Source organism: Schistocerca gregaria, chromosome 5, assembly GCF_023897955.1.
Source record: "Schistocerca gregaria isolate iqSchGreg1 chromosome 5, iqSchGreg1.2, whole genome shotgun sequence".
In the NCBI taxonomy this organism is placed as follows: Eukaryota; Metazoa; Arthropoda; class Insecta; order Orthoptera; family Acrididae; genus Schistocerca; species Schistocerca gregaria.
The window spans coordinates 452,121,382-452,140,944 of record NC_064924.1 but is presented as its reverse complement, the minus strand read 5'-3'; positions in this window follow the sequence as shown (position 1 = coordinate 452,140,944).

The window sequence follows — 19,563 nt, the reverse complement described above, 5'->3', positions numbered from 1 at the left end:
AAGACGTTTGCTCCGCCATCCACCAGTAGAGTAGTACCATGTAGGAATACAAGCCTTCCCAGGAAGGTGGCATCAGGCCGTCGTATTGAAAGGAGATTAGGTTGAAAAACAGGCCTTTGTAGCCAAAAGAGTTGGGAATTATATAGTGCTTTGGAATCCTAAATAAAACCAACCTTCTTTCACAAAAAAAGTGTTGCATTGCTTACTGAACGTCCCTTGTATTTAAACATTTGGTGAAAAAACTGTATACAGTTACATATGTTCCAGTGGACTACGCCCATCATGCCCTGATCCCTGTGCCCTTCCAAGGCAATATACAAGCTGTTGCATTTCAACCAGAACACGTTTTAAACGAATAGTTGTTTGCAAATACACTCCTGGAAATTGAAATAAGAACACCGTGAATTCATTGTCCCAGGAAGGGGAAACTTTATTGACACATTCCTGGGGTCAGATACATCACATGATCACACTGACAGAACCACAGGCACATAGACACAAGCAACAGAGCATGCACAATGTCGGCACTAGTACAGTGTATATCTACCTTTCGCAGCAATGCAGGCTGCTATTCTCCCATGGAGACGATCGTAGAGATGCTGGATGTAGTCCTGTGGAACGGCTTGCCATGCCATTTCCACATGGCGCCTCAGTTGGACCAGCGTTCGTGCTGGACGTGCAGACCGCGTGAGACGACGCTTCATCCAGTCCCAAACATGCTCAATGGGGGACAGATCCGGAGATCTTGCTGGCCAGGGTAGTTGACTTACACCTTCTAGAGCACGTTGGGTGGCATGGGATACATGCGGACGTGCATTGTCCTGTTGGAACAGCAAGTTCCCTTGCCGTTCTAGGAATGGAAGAACGATGGGTTCGATGACGGTTTGGATGTACCGTGCACTATTCAGTGTCCCGTCGACGATCACCAGAGGTGTACGGCCAGTGTAGGAGATCGCTCCCCACACCATGATGCCGGGTGTTGGCCCTGTGTGCCTCGGTCGTATGCAGTCCTGATTGTGGCGCTCACCTGCACGGCGCCAAACACGCATACGACCATCATTGGCACCAAGGCAGAAGCGACTCTCATCGCTGAAGACGACACGTCTCCATTCGTCCCTCCATGCACGCCTGTCGCGACACCGCTGGAGGCGGGCTGCACGATGTTGGGGCGTGAGCGGAAGACGGCCTAACGGTGTGCGGGACCGAAGCCCAGCTCCATGGAGACGGTTGCGAATGGTCCTCGCCGATACCCCAGGAGCAAGTGTCCCTAATTTGCTGGGAAGTGGCGGTGCGGTCCCCTACGGCACTGCGTAGGATCCTACGGTCTTGGCGTGCATTCGTGCGTCGCTGCGGTCCGGTCCCAGGTCGACGGGCACGTGCACCTTCCGCCGACCACTGGCGACAACATCGATGTACTGTGGAGACCTCACGCCCCACGTGTTGAGCAATTCGGCGGTACGTCCACCCGGCCTCCCGCATGCCCACTATACGCCCTCGCTCAAAGTCCGTCAACTGCACGTACGGTTCACGTCCACGCTGTCGCGGCATGCTACCAGTGTTAAAGACTGCGATGGAGCTCCGTATGCCACGGCAAACTGGCTGACACTGACGGCGGCGGTGCACAAATGCTGCGCAGCCAGCGCCATTCGACGGCCAACACCGCGGTTCCTGGTGTGTCCGCTGTGCCGTGCGTGTGATCATTGCTTGTACCGCCCTCTCGCAGTGTCCGGAGCAAGTATGGTGGGTCTGACACACCGTTGTCAATGTGTTCTATTTTCCATTTCCAGGAGTGTAAAACTCAATTCTAAGTATTCTTGATGTCATTCTGGCTTCTCACATGTGTTTTAGATTCGATGTTTCTATTTACAAAGCAAAGAGCGTCCACTGAGCAAAGACATCATTGATTTCTGACTGTACTAATCCGTAAACGTAGCAAATGAAATACCCTGAAGATGCAATATATTAAAAACAGAAAAAGCTTTGAATCGAAGAATGAGGTTCCTATATAAGTAATCTACGTGCGTATTCTATAGCGTCTGCCCAAATTACACTCAATGGTGCACTATTACTGCCAAGTGACTGTTACATTTGAAGCCTATCATGCATGATCACGCGTGTATGAAATGAACAATTCATCCGCGAAGAGCTACTACGCCTGGAACCACAAGCAGTGGTAGGTATTTAGATTTCTCTGTCACCGACAGCATCATCTACATTAAAATGACGATGGAGGAAGGATGGGATAACGTAGTTCGACAACACCCACAAGGACTAAAGTTTAAAAATTTTGAGTATTGGGGAGGATTAAAGAACAAGGTTGGGATACATATATACTGTGGCAGAATAAATGAAAGTCAATTTTGCACCTTACGTCAGAGTTTTATACATTGTAATGGGAAGGTGAATATGACACCTAACTTGCTTCGGCGGTAATGACACTCAATCGACACAATTCCCCTATATAATGCATGTCAATGAAAAGAAGGTGAAAGAAGAAGGTGGAACAAGCAGCAAGAGAAAATGTTTTGTGTGGATGTAGGCACGGACAGTAGCAGAGGTCGCACCACGGGAGGCACCATGGAAAGCTCTTAGGGGGCGCCCCACGGCGGGAGTCCGCGACCGGACAGGTGACGTATACTGGAGAGCTTGTAACGGGCCACCAGAACTAAAATAGAAAGAAGCTTTAGAAATCTGAGTCTCGAAATTCCAAATGGATATGAACAAAACCAGTGACACAGTTGATCGCGTGAAGAGCGAGTGGTACACATGTGATGCACGCATGTAACTTTTAGGTGTCTGGAGCAGGCACAAAACGTCCGATTGCCGGAAACGAACTAGGAGGGAGTAAAGTGCCGAGATTTCGATGGAGTTTAATGATAGGGCTCTTGCAATTGGCAGAGAGAGTTTCCACAAAATAATAGGAACGCTCCTATTGGTCGAAAAAAATCGTGATGTGGAGAATGAAAGAACCCAGGTGGGGAGACAGTTCGGCTACGAGAAAAACAAAAGTGAAACTTTTGGGGACTCTTCTCTGAACTGGCGTCAAGTGCGGAATGGGGCACTTAAAATGCCTGTACGATGCAGAGCAGAAATTTGTGTGTACACTGCATTCACCGCGGCTGACGTTAAGGTAGATATCAGCTGTAGTGTCGTTCAGCTGCCGGCCGCGGTGGTCTAGCGGTTCTAGGCGCTCAGTCTGGAACCGCGCGACTGCTACGGTCACCGGTTAGACTCCTGCCTCGGGTATGGATGTGTATGATGTCCTTAGGTTACTTAGGTTTAAGTATTTCTAAGTTCTAGGGGACTGATGACCACAGATGTTGAGTCCCATAGTGCTCAGAGCCATTTGAACCATTTTTTCGTGCAGCTCAAACTGTGGAGAAACGAACCAGCCAGTTATTTAGTTGTTCTTCCGAAGACTGAGAGGGCATTTTAATATGCACATTTCTACAGCCAAGCATGTGCATATCGCCATATTCCTCGATTAGGGATGAGTACATGTTTTTTCACACAAGGAGAAACATAGGGAGAGTTTCTACTGGAAAAATCAGCAAAGTATTAATTAGTTTTCATAGGAATTTCAGAGGACGATAACATCCATGCAGACGAAAGCTCATCGTAGCTAAGCTTGCGTCTACTGTAAACTCGAGCGACCCTGGGTAATCTTTTGCTCAAGTTGTCACAAAACTTACCAATCTCCGCAGACTTGATTGTCATCCTAAATAGTACCGAACCTTGAACTGGAATCGGGTAATTTATCGTAGTACTGGTCAAAATCATAATGCAAGAATAATTTCGTAGAGAAACTTCTAGTTAAAATTTACCATTGTTGTGGATTATTTCACTTTCTGAGGACGAGATTCGTTCGTTTGACAACTGTTGTAACATTGTCCCACTGTAAACTGTGTAAATGTGTGTATTTTTGTGATAAGATTGCAACATTAAACCAAAAATTTTAACAGCCTACACAGTTGTTGTTCTGTCCTCAAAACCACGTGGATTCAGCTAGAGAAGCAAGACACTTCCTTCGAACAGAAAAGCGAGAGTTCATAACAGTAAAATAAAACTGAAAGAAAAAGACTGGATAGTTGGAAATACAAGAAACTTTTACAGTCAGATTCTTCAAGAAGGGATACAATCCAAGGATTGACATGATCAGAGGTCAAGAAAGAAAGGTAATTACAGATGAAATGAAAGCTATGGGGGAATGGCAAAACTACTTCGAAAACCTTCTGAATGTCGATGTAAACACCACGAGTGCTACAACAGAAAATGAAGACGAAGCATCATACAGAGAAATCAGAGATACTGTACCATTGGGGGAATGGGAACTACCAAGCACTGAAGAGGTAAGAGCGACGATAAAACTGCTGGAGAGGTGGAAGGCACCAGGAATAAGTGTCATGCTACTCTGCAAGCGAGACTATATCACATAATTTGCTTAATTTGGAAGAAGGAAAGGATCCCAGAATAATGGAAGGAGGTTGTCATCTGCTCTGTACTAAAGAAAGGAGACCCAATGAGATGTAGCAACTATAGAGGAATCACACTGCTATGTACAGTTTAAAAGATATTGAGAATGTTGTTACTGAAGTGACTAACACCATACGTCGGGAAAGTAATGGGATTACAACAAACAGGCTTCAGAAAGGTAAAGTCAACTGTAGACCATTTACAAACAATACGAGAAGTGATAGCAAAGAGCTGGGAATTCCGCAAAAATGTTCACTGCCTTTCTGTGGACTTACAAAAAGCATATGATAGTGTGAATAAAAAATGGCTCTGAGCACTATGGGACTCAACTGCTGTGGTCATTAGTCCCCTAGAACTTAGAACTACTTAAACCTAACCAACCTAAGGAGATCACACACATCCAGCCCGGAGGCAGGATTCGAACCTGCGACCGTAGCAGTCGCACGGTTCCGGACTGCACGCCTAGAACCGCGAGACCACCGCGGCCGGCTAGTGTGAATAGACAAGCAATATGGCAAGAACTCGAAAGGGCTCAAGTTCCCAGAAAACTCATAAAACTGATACAGGTATGCAACCAGGAGACAACGTGCATGTTGAAAGTAAATGGAAACGTATCATTGAAGTTCAAGGTGAGGACTGTTGTGCGACAAGGAGACTGCCTCTCTCCTCTTCTGTTTAACTTGGTACTGGAGACAGCCCTGAGAATGGCAGCAAGCCTAGAGACAGAAATACAGCTGGGAAGAATGATCAACACCCTGGACTATGCAGATAATGTAGTTCTAATAGCAGAGAAAGAGGAAGACCTGGTTCAGATGACAAGAACATTAATGGGAGTAATGAGGGCAGGCCTGAAATTGAACATGGATAAGAAAAAAATACCTCGTAGTTAGCAGAGAAAACTATGACAGACCCCTGAATGTGGAGAACAAAATCTTTGAAAGAGTAAAAGACTTTAAATACTTTGGGGCTATACTGAATGAAAGAAACGAGATAGGTCAGGAAATTATTGCAGAAATATAAGCAGAAAACAGGTTAAGATTTGCTCTGGGAAAGCTGTTAAAGTCCCGGCTTCTATTGAGATCCTCAAAGACCAATATATACGAGAAAATAAAACAACCTGTAGTCTTATATGGAGCAGAGACGTGGACCATTACCCAAAAGAGGGAAAGAAAACTCCTGACAATTGAGTATACCATCCTCAGACAAATTCTCGGGCCAGTGGAGAATGGAGATGAAGGATGGAAAAGATAGAACTGTGAATTGCAGGAGCTATACAAGTCGATGGAAATCGTGGCAGTGATCAAAAAAGGAACACTGAAGTCGTATGGACAAGTGATGCATCGAGGAGGCCACATCGTCAGGCAGGAAGTGGCGGAACATATTAGAGGCAAAAGACCAGGTCAGGGAGGATATGAGTACGCTGGGGCTGTCTGAAGAAGAATACATGGACCGAGGAAACTGGAGGAGGCTGATTGGTGAGGCCAAAGCCCGACTGTAGTTTGTGTAGCCAACACGGTAAGTGAGTAAGTAAGTAAGTATTTGGGAGGTGACTGTAGGCCACACTGTTTCGGTCTTCAAACAATTAGGGTGTTTGAGCTCCCTTTTCAGATGACACAAGACGTGGTCGTTGAAGCTTTCCGACCCTGTGGCAAAGTTGGGGGTCAAATCGCGGATAAATGGCAGACGTTGTGGTGGTTTTCAGTGTCAATGTTGTCTTCCATTGTTAGGACATCAAATTCATTTTGCATGTTAATGACAAACTTCTGTGCTATGCCGCTATCCTTCAATCTGTCTATGTCAATGTTATGGTCTTTTACGTCCCCCCTTTTATGTCTTTGATGTACTAGAACGTGTTTCTATTTGGTTTTTTGTTCTACCATCTGGTGATACCCTAGTTACCTTGTGAATGTCGTTCCGATGAAAGAGTGTGCCCAACACCCTTCGGTTGGTGGCACTTGCACAGCTTAGTAGCCTCACTCCAATATCATTACTTTCAACATGTAGGCTTTCAGTCCCAACTATTCCTTTCCAAATGATCTCCACCCTAACGTAGGCACTGGCATGTCCCACAACGAATTTTATATCATATCTTGATGTCTTACTAATTATCTATTGGAGAATTTCATAAAAAGCTATATATGAAGATGGTACCTGTTCTTTCGGGCATGTCCGAAAGACCAGATACCGTCTTCATATAGTTAAGGCTAGCCGGCCGTTGACCTTCCTCTTCTGTGCTGGATGAACACGCATTTCCCGACCTCTTACAGGACACGGTAAGATAGTCTGCCGCTAGTAGTGAGTGTAATTGGCACGACTGCAGTGTGTGGACATTAAGTTAGGAATGTGGGTCTCAAGGGAAGCGTGCAAGGAGTAAATTCCTGCGGTCGCACTATCCTCTGTGGCCTCGGTGGCTCAGATGGATAGGCCGTCTGCCATGTACGCAGGAGGTCCCGGTTTCGAGTCCCTGTCGGGGCACACATTTTAGGCTAACTACGTTGATGTATATCAGCGACTGTCGACAGCTAAGGATCTGATTTAATTATCATTTCATTCACAAAAACTGCCTTTATTTTCGCTCTCCGCGTCCTCAAAATGGTTCAAATGGCTCTGAGCGCTATGGGACTTAAGATCGGAGGTCATCAATCCCCTACAACTTAGAACTGCTTAAACATAACTAACCTAAGGACATCACACACATCCATGCCCGAGGCAGGATTCGAACCTGCGACCGTAGCAGCTTCGTGGTTCCGGACTGAAGCGCCTAGAACCGCTCGGCCACACCAGCCGGTTCCGCTTCCTCGGTCGGAGCATATAGTGTAACTGTTGTTATATTTGTGAATCTACCTGTTAGTCTCATGACCGCTATTGCCATCAGTTGTCTGGAAATCATTTACTGCCGCTGCTAAACTTTTGCTGACCAAAACCTGCTCCGTTCTGGAACTTTTCATCTTCCGACCTACTGTAGTATACAATGTGCATGTCCGTTTCCACTTTTCCTGTTCCAGAATATCAAATTTCTTGCAGTGCTACAAGAACCTTTTCATATCTGTCGAGTTCTTTTGACAGAACATTAAGAGCTTCAGGTGTTGCCAAAGTTCTAAAGTTCCAATTTCCAAATCGTAAGTCCTTGTTCATAACTGTTTTCTAGATTCCGTAACAGGTTCATTTTTTAAGGGACGGGTTGTCAGCCCTGTGCCCAATCCGCAACCTTGAGGATCAGTCCAGTTATTTTTTCACGGCGAGTACTTTATTTCCACCCTCCGACTCTGCTGTCAAAATTTAACACGTAAATATTGTTGTTGAACGGCATGGACGAAAATTTCAATACCACGTGTTCGACGCAGCATTATAAGCTAAAATTGAGCTTTGCAGATACCCCTTACCTCAATTAATGATGAATTGACGTTCTCAAAATGATTCCTGGATCTGATGCAAGGGAAATCTCTGAAGATTCTTCCTCCTTTTTATTTCTGTTTTTCTTCTCTAGTTCAGCACTGCATTGAGATGTAACATGATTGTAAGTCCTTTCGCGGTCCCCCATTTATAGTCTCTCTCCGTTTAGTAAGTTGTTCATAAATAAAAGTTTAAAGAGAGAAAAGGCGGTTATAATGGTGAAATGTGCAACGAAAATCGGCAAAGCCTGTGTTCTAGGCCTATCGTCAATATGATGAAGCGTGACCGTAGAAGGATGATTAATCAGTTTTGAGCGTCAGAATTAACTTTGCAATAAAATGTCGCGTACAAATCGTCATCGGATTTCGTTCTGATGTAATCTGATGAATATAAATCGTTTTATAGAATATACTGTGGGCGCTTTACGCTGCGACAGTGGCGGCCGGTCCATTGCACCATCGTGTTAAGACAACCCACAACGAAATTTTCTGAACAACATTAAAAATTATTGAATGAGCACAAGGAGTAAATGAAATAGAACAAATGAATAAAGTAAATACTCCTATTATCCCAATTCAGATTATCTAAATTAAGAGCGTAAGACATACCGTTTATTTACATCCATTCACTCAAACGGCTGCGACATAGGAGAGAGAGTACAAGACAGTACTGAGACACTAACAATTTTCATAAGGAAAAATTATATCGTAAATTAGTCACAGAACATTTCTGAGATCGGAGAACTATGATACTGTGTGGTTACAAGTGACTGCCGAGTTCAGGATTGGATCATCAGTTCGGTTAGGTTTCCATCTGGAAAAGAAAGAAGGCATTTAGTGATAGAATACAGATACCAGCGACGTAAAAGCTGTATAGTGAACTATCGATGTATGAAAAAATACCTTCCTGATGTTATATATGCAGTTTTTTTTACTCATCTTTGTTTGGCTGCTGGTGGCTCAGGCAATTTTTCTTGGGCATACAGTACATTCGAACGCATTTCGCCTCATTTATCCATTATGCACGAAGTAAGCACAATCAAAGTGCGACAATTGTGTTCGATGGATACTCGGACGGACAGAAGTCTACCAGGTCCAGAGAGCACTTGAGGCTCCAAAAAGCAGCCGTGGAGATACAAGTTAGCAGCACCATGACAAAAAGTTTTACAAATAAATTTTATATGACTGCGGAAAACATGGATAGACTAATCACCGTGCCTATGAGAAAATGCCATGGAAGTATAATTGCCTGCAAGCAGGAAGATAATGATGATTATGATGACGATGCAGACAGTTTTCATGTGACAATGGGAGCCAAGCCATATTCTGTCAACTTACATCCCCGCTGCTTTGGATCCATCTAGTTTCTGAACCAATGCTACACATGAAGCTGTGTTGTTGATCTGCAGCTTCAGTGGGAGGTTATGGAAGCGTGCCGGCTGACGCCTTGCAGGCTTATGTCACATTTTGCTTATATCTCGGCTTCTTGAATGTTGTGGTTGAGTGGGTACCATCACAAGGACAAAATGGAACTCCTTACCAGCAGCTGTTATTTCCTTTGGAAGGGCTGAAGGATCAGTGAATTTACTAGTGTGTGATTCGAGATTCGGATTTTTTGGTGAGAGCACTGAGGAATTCAATCTTGGCTTGATTGAGTAACATGCTCGTAGAGTCGTAACCAGTACGGGAGGGAAGCATGTGCTTGCAGCACTCATCTTCATTGTACTTAGCGGATGGCAGAGGAGCTGAATGGTTGTATCTTTCCTTGGCTTTAAGACGTATACATTGCGGGGGAGGGGGGAGTTTGGAGACCCGTCTTTATAGGCAGAATATCAACGTCTTCTCCAAAACTGCGACTCCCTTGTCCAAAATTGCCACTCTCTTGTGGGGCGAATTTAGGGAATCTGCTATCCGCAGTTCCAAACTGACTGCTACCAGCTACACGGTCCAACGAGCAGGAATGATAGTCTGGAGTGCCATTCCATTTCATAACATGACTCCTTTGATTGTCATCTGAGGCACGCTGGAAGATCGTCAATATTCTACCTCCCGTTACGTAGCCCTTTATGGTAGGCCATCTTAGGATCACATTTCAGCAAGATAATAACTGAGACTTCCTGGCAGATTAAAACTGTGTGCCGGACCGAGAGTCGAACTCGGGACCTTTGCTTTTTGCTGGAAAGTGCTCTACCAACTGATTATATCCCAACTGATTCTGAAAATGAAGGAATCACACACACGCGTGATATATATTCACACAGGCATACATATTTATGCAGACATCCACACAAAAATGTACTTACAGGTATACAAATAGATGCACATAAGCACTCACACGTTCAGGCACACCATACATCACACGTACAATATTTAATCTATGATAAAAGAGCTATACTATTAGGTACAAGCCAGTCACTCACTCTCTTTCATTCACACCGTCAGAGTGCCCAGCCCTTCTCGCACTACAAGTAAATACGAGGGTTGGAACTTAAATAGTGGCAACTATTTATTCTCAACCGATACAAGAGATTTACATGTTTGCACCTCTTACTGTCATTCAAAGTAGTCACCAGCGTCGTGTAGAACCCGTTGCCAGCGATGTGGAAGGCGTAGTATACCGTTACCAAAGCCTGTTTTGTTGATGGTGCGAATGGAGCGGTCTACTGCCTGTCGAATCTCTGAAACAGTTCTGAAGCGGATGCCACGAAGTGGTTCCTTCATTTTGGGAATCAATTCAAAGTTACAAGGTCTTACGTCCGTGGAGTATGGTGGATGTTAAAGTACTTCCCAGTCCCATCGACCGAACAGAGCAGCCACAACTGGCCTGCGCATTGTCGCGCCAAGTTATGGGTGGGTTGTGCGGGATGTGTCGCCGCTGCTTTCAGAAAACCGGTCGCTGGTGATGCTCCAAAAACGAACAGTTATACTGTGCATTGACGGTCTGCCCTGGAGGAACGTAATGCGTTAGGATAACGCAATCGCCGGCCAAAGTGGCCGTGCGGTTCTAGCCGCTATAGTCTGGAACCGGGAGACCGCTACGGTCGCAGGTTCGAATCCTGCCTCGGGCATGGATGTGTGTGATGTCCTTAGGTTAGTTAGGTTTAACTAGTTCTAGGTGAGTAATGACCTCAGAAGTTGAGTCCCATAGTGCTCAGAGCCATTTGAACCATTTTTTTTGATAACACAGCCTTACACGAGAATCACCATAACGTTTGACCACTCTGTTTGCACCGTCAACAGAACAGGCATTGCTAACGGTATACTACGCCTTCCACATCGCTGCTAACAGGTTCAACGGAATGCTGGTGACTACTTTGAATGACAGTAACAGGTGCAAACATGTAACTCTTTTGTATCGGTTGTGAATAAATAGTTGCCACTATTTAAGTTCCTACCATTGTAGTATGAATACGGAAGGGTTTCGTTCCCGTCATCACAAATGGCTCTTTTATCGTCATGAGGTGACAATCCTACTTTAGATTGCAACACATTGTACATCTCGTGACCTCGTGAGCGAATACTAGTTTGCTGTATCAAATGCTGTGGTTATGGCGGAGCACTGTGAACGCCACCGTACAGGCACTGCAAGTAGTCTTCGACTGTGTGGGGATGTGATGCTGCACTTTTAGCTCGCCTCTGGGTGGCTCCATTTACTGTACGATATGTATATATTTTGGATCTCAGACTCACAGACTCCACAATCGGCAATCGATCCACTTCATCTTTCATTAAGTCGATAACCTTCTTGTTCTGAAGAATAATACTGTAAGGATTATCGGCTGTGTGTCCCTATGAGTCGAAATCATTACCATGACGCCTTTTTACTTCATATGGATTGCAGTACTTCACCCAGTAGATGAAGCCAACTGTATCTATATAAAGTAACTTTGGTTCCACGAAATGAGTTTCAACAAACTCATGGTGAAAGTGGTACATGTGGTGTGGAGTTTGGAGATGTCCACTATATGCATACCCAAATAGACTGGTTTCGTAAACTCTACTGGAACCTTCGACATCTCCACAGCAACAGAGTTCCCATTGAAAATAGATAGCCGCATAAAATGCGGTCTGGTAATGCAGTTTCTTACGCTCCAACCCTCATCCCATTCGGTACTAATCAAAATATCGCATTCGTTTCTTAGATTCTGCATGGTTTTAACGAAAATTATATTATTCATTAATTTGTAGAAGTCACTAGTCGCGACCACCCTCATTTCGGTATTTAATTTAATATACTCCTTCAACCAGAGGGACTGATTGAAGGAAATAGCCCAAGTGTTTAACGTAGCTCCATCCCTAAGCTGAGACAGTGCTGGAGATTACAATAATGAATTTCATACCTCTGCCTGTGTCCAACAGTGGTCATTCCCTTAAGGATAGTGCTTCCTTGTGGAACTTGTTGCTCTGCACATAACGGCAAGTTGCTTATCATTTCATGCAAACTAACAGTGTATATGAGGTCTGCCTCAACCACACACCCTACATCAGAATCAGCCAACAGACCCAACATTTTTCCACCTAATCCCTCTAATTTGTTTTCGGGCACCCTCTGAAATCCTCCAACCGGCAGTGGCTGTATCATGGCGTGCCTATATAACTTATTCACATCCAAATATAAAATATAGCTTGAATCGAAAGATGCATTAAACCTTGCACCCATACACGGATTATTTGCCTTGGCGCATCTATTGACACACTGGCAAAGTACTCCACGGATCGCGCACTCAAAGAAAAGAAGGTTATGGGCATCAGTCGAAAGTCTGCGCCTCGTTTTCTTGAGCATTGCGTCCCAGGACAACTCAAGTGCCTTGTAATAAAAGGTGGGGTTCAGAGAGTACGTGGCCATTCATACGCTCCAGAACTTATCGAAAACACCCGCAAGATACCACGCGTCGGTGTCCATGTCTTGAGTATTCACCCAAATTTGGAATGTTGAATTCCCGCCAGACATTCATGGCATGCTCATAATCTGCACTAGTTATGGCATCGCCTCTGAGAGTACTGGTAAATGCATAAATTTTAGATAGCCTGGTTTCGTCGAGTTTCGCCTTACTATCCAGATACTCATAAGGGAGAACACCTTTCTTAGTCTCAAGCTGAAACTTTTCCTCATTGGGGTAAGCAGATCAGGTGATATGCATATCCTCTTGAGGAAGAGTTTCAACGAGTTTCTGGAGTGTCGGCTGCATAAAACGTAGCATATCAAGGAAGCAGGGCATAATTTTTGGCGTCATTCGTTTGGAGAATGAATTATACTTCTCAACACTCTCAGGCAGGACACTGAACTGATTTTACTCCCAACCCAAATTAACCAAATGCTCAAATAGAATGTGAGCGTCATACCCACTTAAGTTATGGAAAAAAAAGCGGGTATTTGTCGTGGTAACAAATACTTCAAATTGCGTATGTTGTGAGCTGCACTGCGGAACTTCCCTGTATGATGACAGTGATCTCTACTCTGAGTTTCAGTTTTCTGTCTAACAGCAGCCCACAAATATGACAATTAACTGCATCATTGTATAATTTTTTATCCTCCTCCGTTTCGGTCATGGGGATGGTGGTGCTGTAAAGCGTATCAACATCCCATGAGAGTTTTCATGCTCAGTGAGCAACTAAACCGCAGGATTATCCCCAACATAAGGTTCATTGCAGTTAAGACTTGTATCGTACAGTAGATACGGTACGGTACGTGTTTTTGCGTCGAGGTGGTACGTGAGGCTAAGGGGTTCCCTTCACAGTGTGTAATAGGGGCAAGGACACGTTCGGAATCTGTGTATACAACAAATGGACATCGTTCCTGGTGGTGAGCATTCTTCAATTTAATGAACTTGTTTTCTTCTGTAGGCTTAACGACATGTACTGGTTCCTTGAATTCATAGTCCTCCAGATGCCTTTTTAAATACTTGTCTTCTGAGAAGTTATTTACACACCTAAAGCAAATGTGTTTTTATGTTCATGTTTCGACAATTGAAGGAAGCAGGACATGTCTTTGATCCATAATTAATACTGATTTCACCTTCAGAGAAGAGGAGCATGTTTACGTGAAGATCACGCTCACCTGCGTATTTTGAAAAATGGAGTGGTCCGACTATAGTATACTTGTCCTGCTCATCTCTCTTGCATTTCTGCTTCTTCTTCAGGCCATAAACGTGAACCTACATTTCTGGATGTTGCACCTAAAATTTTGGTATGTCCTGAACTTGATACTGTCAAAGTTATAACATGCACTAATGTTAAGACCTACTCTGTATCGAGATGTGCCCTCCCGATTTTGTGTGCAATCCCTCCCACAAGCCAGGATTGACCATGCAAAACAAGTGTTATCTTTTTCATTTTCGATGTTAAGGCAAGTGTGCTTCTTCTTAATATCCTCAGGGAGTTTGATATAAGTGCACCCTCCATTTAACGGATAGTAGAAATGGATATGGATTGCGAACTGTGGTATTTCGCGAGTGCTTTAGCTCAGCCTCTTACTTCCATCCACCCAAGGTAGATTCACAATACCATTCGGCGATTGATGTACTCCGAGATATAGCTCCGTTTTGACCCCAGATGTAATGTAACGTTTTCTCATCAGCAGCATTCTGCTGTTTTGGCAGGTGGGTAAACTCGCACCAGAACACTGCATTACATTTGATGGCAATATATCTTGGATCGTCTAGGGCTCTAAGAAGCTCCGCCTCTAACACCAGGGGCACGCTTCTCCAAACCTGCCAGGGTCACGACACCCCCAGCCGGATTCTCTAATCGATTAAATGAAATACGCCCCTCAAAGACTCTAGCAACCACTGAGTATCCTAGAGGGGTCATGCCGCCGCTAATCTGGTGTCCTTCACTATCAGGAGGGGATACAGCACTACCGCTAGCCACAGGTTCATTACCATTAATACTACAGCTGGGTAGAAACTGCATCCAGCTGGTAAATGAGGACTCTGTGGATGAGGAACCTTCAGGGTGGAGGGGTATGCGCTGAGGCACTCGTACCCTGTGCTGCCAGCGAGTGCGAGAAGTCGGAGCGTGAGTAGTAGGAGGCGGTGGTGGCATCATCTTGTGGGAGCACCCAGGCTAAGGCAAGGGCGTTCCTTGATGCTCCTGCATAGTGAAGCAGTCACCATTACCGGCCTGGGCGGTGTGAGGTCGTTTGCTCCGACTGAACCACCCAAAGACGCCAGATGGTACGCAGTGGCACGGGGACAGGAACTGCAAGAGCCACGGCTGCCTCCCGCACAGCAAAGAGAAGTGATATGCACGGTGGTGCACACTGCTCAGGTGTGTGTTTGACACCCGTTCCCACAACCACCACTCTAGGTGCACATGCCCAAACCATCTCCTGTCGTTGTGCTGTCTTCTGCAACATAAAAATAATGGAAAAATTAAGCACAATGCTGGAGATTTTTTTAAATTTCAGCTGTAAACGAACAATGATAATAAATAAATGACCATTCCTGAATAATAGTTACATGCTTAAATGATGACGGTCACATTGTAATCAGCTTTCACGTTCTGGGTCCCAGGACTGAGCAGTTCAGTCGATCTGTTAACTCACATAGTGCTCAAAACCATTAGAACCATTTTTTTTTAAATTTGACTACAGCGACATATTGATCATAACGATGATAAAATTAAATGAATAAGTAAAAAGTTCATACCAGATGGAAGTGATGACTCCAGGTCATCATTCTCGATGCATACCCTTATAGGAATCCCATTTTCCTCTTGAGGAGCAGCAACATCTACAACAATGAATTTATATATACCTCATATAACTGTATGTGATAAAAAAAAGTCGAAAGCCAATATATTACAACTGTACTTACTTTCTTGCAGCATTTCACACTCCAGCAGTAGCAGCTCTATATCCACCAGCTGCTGCTCTAACGCTGCAACAGCGAGATCAAAACTTTTATACACTCTTGTTATGATCGGAATACATCAAGAGCTGTTTCATGAATATGTAAACTACCACACAGAAATTTGATATGTATTTACATTATAGCCACGCGGTCTGAAAGATCTTGTCACGTCGGAGCTTTGAGTCCTCCCTCAGGCATGGGTGTGTGTGTTGTCTTTAGCATAAGTTAGTTTCAGTTAGATTTAGTAGTGGGTAAGCTTAGCGACAGATGACCTCAGATGTTTGGTCCCATTAGACATTACTACAAATTTCCAATTGGCTTACATGATGCTAACACAAGCTGTTTTACTTGATGGGGTCTTTCAGTTTCCAGTTGCTCGTGCTCTAATGCTAGAACGACAGTAGAAATGTTATAAGCACTTGTTACGATTTCAACACTTTAAGAGACGCTTTCTGAACGTATAACTCTCACACACAGAATTTTGAGATTTTTTTTTTTTTTGTCATCAGTCTGCTGACTGGTTTGATGCGGCCCGCCACGAATTCCTTTCCTGTGCTAACCTCTTCATCTCAAAGTAGCACTTGCAACCTACGTCCTCAATTATTTGCTTGACGTATTCCAATCTCTGTCTTCCTCTACAGTTTTTGCCCTCTACAGCTCCCTCATGTCTTAGCGGGTGTCCTATCATCCTGTCCCTTCTCCTTATCAGTGTTTTCCACATATTATTTCCTCTCCAATTCTGTGTAGATCCTCCTCATTCCTTACCTTATCAGTCCACCTAATTTTCAACATTCGTCTATAGCACCACATCTCAAATGCTTCGATTCTCTTCTGTTCCGGTTTTCCCACAGTCCATGTTTCACTACCATACAATGCTGTACTCCAGACGTACATTCTTAGAAATTTCTTCCTCAAATTAAGGCCGGTATTTGATATTAGTAGACTTCTCTTGGCCAGAAATGCCTTTTTTGTCATAGCGAGTCTGCTTTTTAGATCCTTCGTCTGCTTTTGATGTCTTCCTTGCTCCGTCCGTCATTGGTTATTTTACTTCCTAGGTAGCAGAATTCCTTAACTTCATTGACTTCGTGACCATCAATCCTGATGTTAAGTTTCTCTCTGTTCTCATTTCTACTACTTCTCATTACCTTCGTCGTTCTCCGATTTACTCTCAAACCATACTGTGTACTCATTAGACTGTTCATTCCGTTCAGCAGATCATTTAATTCTTCTTCACTTTCACTCAGGATAGCAAAGTCATCAGCGAATCGTATCATTGATATCCTTTCACCTTGTATTTTAATTCCACTCCTGAACCTTTCTTTTATTTCCATCATTGCTTCTTCGATGTACAGATTGAAGAGTAGGGGCGAAAGGTCACAGCCTCGTCTTACACCCTTCTTAATACGAGCACTTCGCTCTTGATCGTCCACTCTTATTATTCCCTCTTGGTTGTTGTACATATTGTATATGACCCGTAAAACCCTATAGCTTACCTCTACTTTTTTTCTGAATCTCGAAGAGCTTGCTCCATTTTATATTGTCGAACGCTTTTTCCAGGTCGACAAATCTTATGAACGTGTCTTGATTTTTCTTTAGCCTTGCCTCCATTATTTGCCGTAACGTCAGAATTGCCTCTCTCGTGCCTTTACTTTTCCTAAAGCCAAGCTGATCGTCACCTAGCGCATTCTCAATTTTCTTTTCCATTCTTCTGTATAATACTCTTGTAAGCAGCTTCGATGCATGAGCTGTTAAGTTGATTGTACGATAATATGATGCTTTTCCGAAAGTCAGATGGTATGTCGCCAGACTCATATATTCCACAAACCAACGTGAATAGTCGTTTTGTTGCCACTTCCCTTATTATTATAGAAATTCTGATGGAATGTTGTCTATCCCTTCAGCATTATTTGACCGTAAGTCCTCCAAAGCTCTTTTAAATTCAGATTCTAATACTGGATCCGCTATCTCTTCTAAATCGACTCCTGTTTGTTTATCTATCACATCAGAGAAATCTTCACCCTCATAGAGGCTTTCAATGTATTCTTTCCACCTATCTGCTCTCTCCTCTGCATGTAACAGTGGAATTCCCGTTGCACTCTTAATGTTACCACCGTCGCTTTTAATGTCACCAAAGGTTGTTTTGACTTTCCTGTATGCTGAGTCTGTCCTTCCGACAATCATATCTTTTTCGATGTCTTCACACTTTTCCTGCAGCCATTTCGTTTTACCTTCCCTGCACTTCCTATTTATTTCATTCCTCAGCGATTTGTATTTCTGTATTCCTGATTTTCCCGGATCATGTTTGTACTTCCTCCTTTCATCAGTCAACTGAAGTATTTCTTCTGTTACCCATGGTTTCTGCGCAACTACCTTCTTTGTACCTATGTTTTCCTTCCCAACTTCTGTGATGGCCCTTTTTAGAGATGTCCATTCCTCTTCAACTGTTCTGCCTACTGCGCTATTCCTTATTGCCGTATCTAAAGCGTTAGAGAACTTCAAACGTATCTCATCATTCCTTAGAACTTCCATGTCCCACTTCTTTGCGTATTGATTCTTCCTGACTAATGTCTTGAACTTCAGCCTACTCTTCATCAGTACTATATTGTGATCTGAGTCTATATCTGCTCCTGGGTACGCCTTACAATCCAGTATCTGATTTCGGAATCTCTGTCTGACCATGATGTAATCTAATTGAAATCTTCCCGTATCTCCCGGCCTTTTCCAAGTATATCTCCTCCTCTTGTGATTCTTGAACAGGGTATTCGCTATTACTAGCTGAAACTTTTTACAGATCTCAATTAGTCTTTCTGCTCTTTCACTCCTTGTCCCAAGCCCATATCCTCCTGTAACCTTTTCTTCTACACCTTCCCCTACAACTGCATTCCAGTCGCCCATGACTATTAGATTTTCGTCCCCCTTTAGATACTGCATTACCCTTTCAATATCCTCATACACTTTCTCTATCTGTTCATCTTCAGCTTGCGACGTCGGCATGTATACCTGAACTATCGTTGTCGGTGTTGGTCTGCTGTCGATTCTGATTAGAACAACCCGGTCACTGAACTATTCACAGTAACACACCCTCTGCCCTACCTTCCTATTCATAACGAATCCTACATCTGAAATACCATTTTCTGCTGCTGTTGATATTACCCGATATCATCTGACGAGAAATCCTTGTCTTCCTTCCACTTCACTTCACTGACCCCTACTATATCTAGATTGAGCCTTTGCATTTCCCTTTTCTGATTTTCTAGTTTCCCTACCACGTTCAAGCTTCTGACATTCCTCGCCCCGACTCGTAGAACATTATCCTTTCGTTGATTATTCAATCTTTTTTCTCATGGTAACCTCCCCCTTGCCTTCTGCATCTTGATGTCGTTGATCATTGCTGATTCTTCCGCCTTTAGGGGCAATTTCCCGCCCCTAGGACAAGAGAGTGTCCTGAACCTCTATCCGCTTCTCCGCCCTCTTTGACAAGGCCGTTGGCAGAATGAGGCTGACTTCTTATGCCGGAAGTCTTCGGCCGCCAATGCTGATTATTTATCAAAATGTAGGCAGTGGCGGGGATCGAACCCGGTGCCGAAGTTGTTTTTGATTATGAATCAAAGACGCTACCCCCTTTTTTTTGTAGTCTCATTTTGTTCATTTTCGTTCGTTCTATCTGCTCGGTGCGGACGTTGCAAGATACCTGTTTCAGTTCGTAGTTGATCCATTATCTCAGTTTTTTTTATTACAGAGGGCAACTAACCCTCTGAGCGAACACGCTGAGTTACCGTGTCGGCAACCTCTAAACCACGGGTACAATTTTGAGATGTACTTCCATAATGCTGGCACAACCTCTT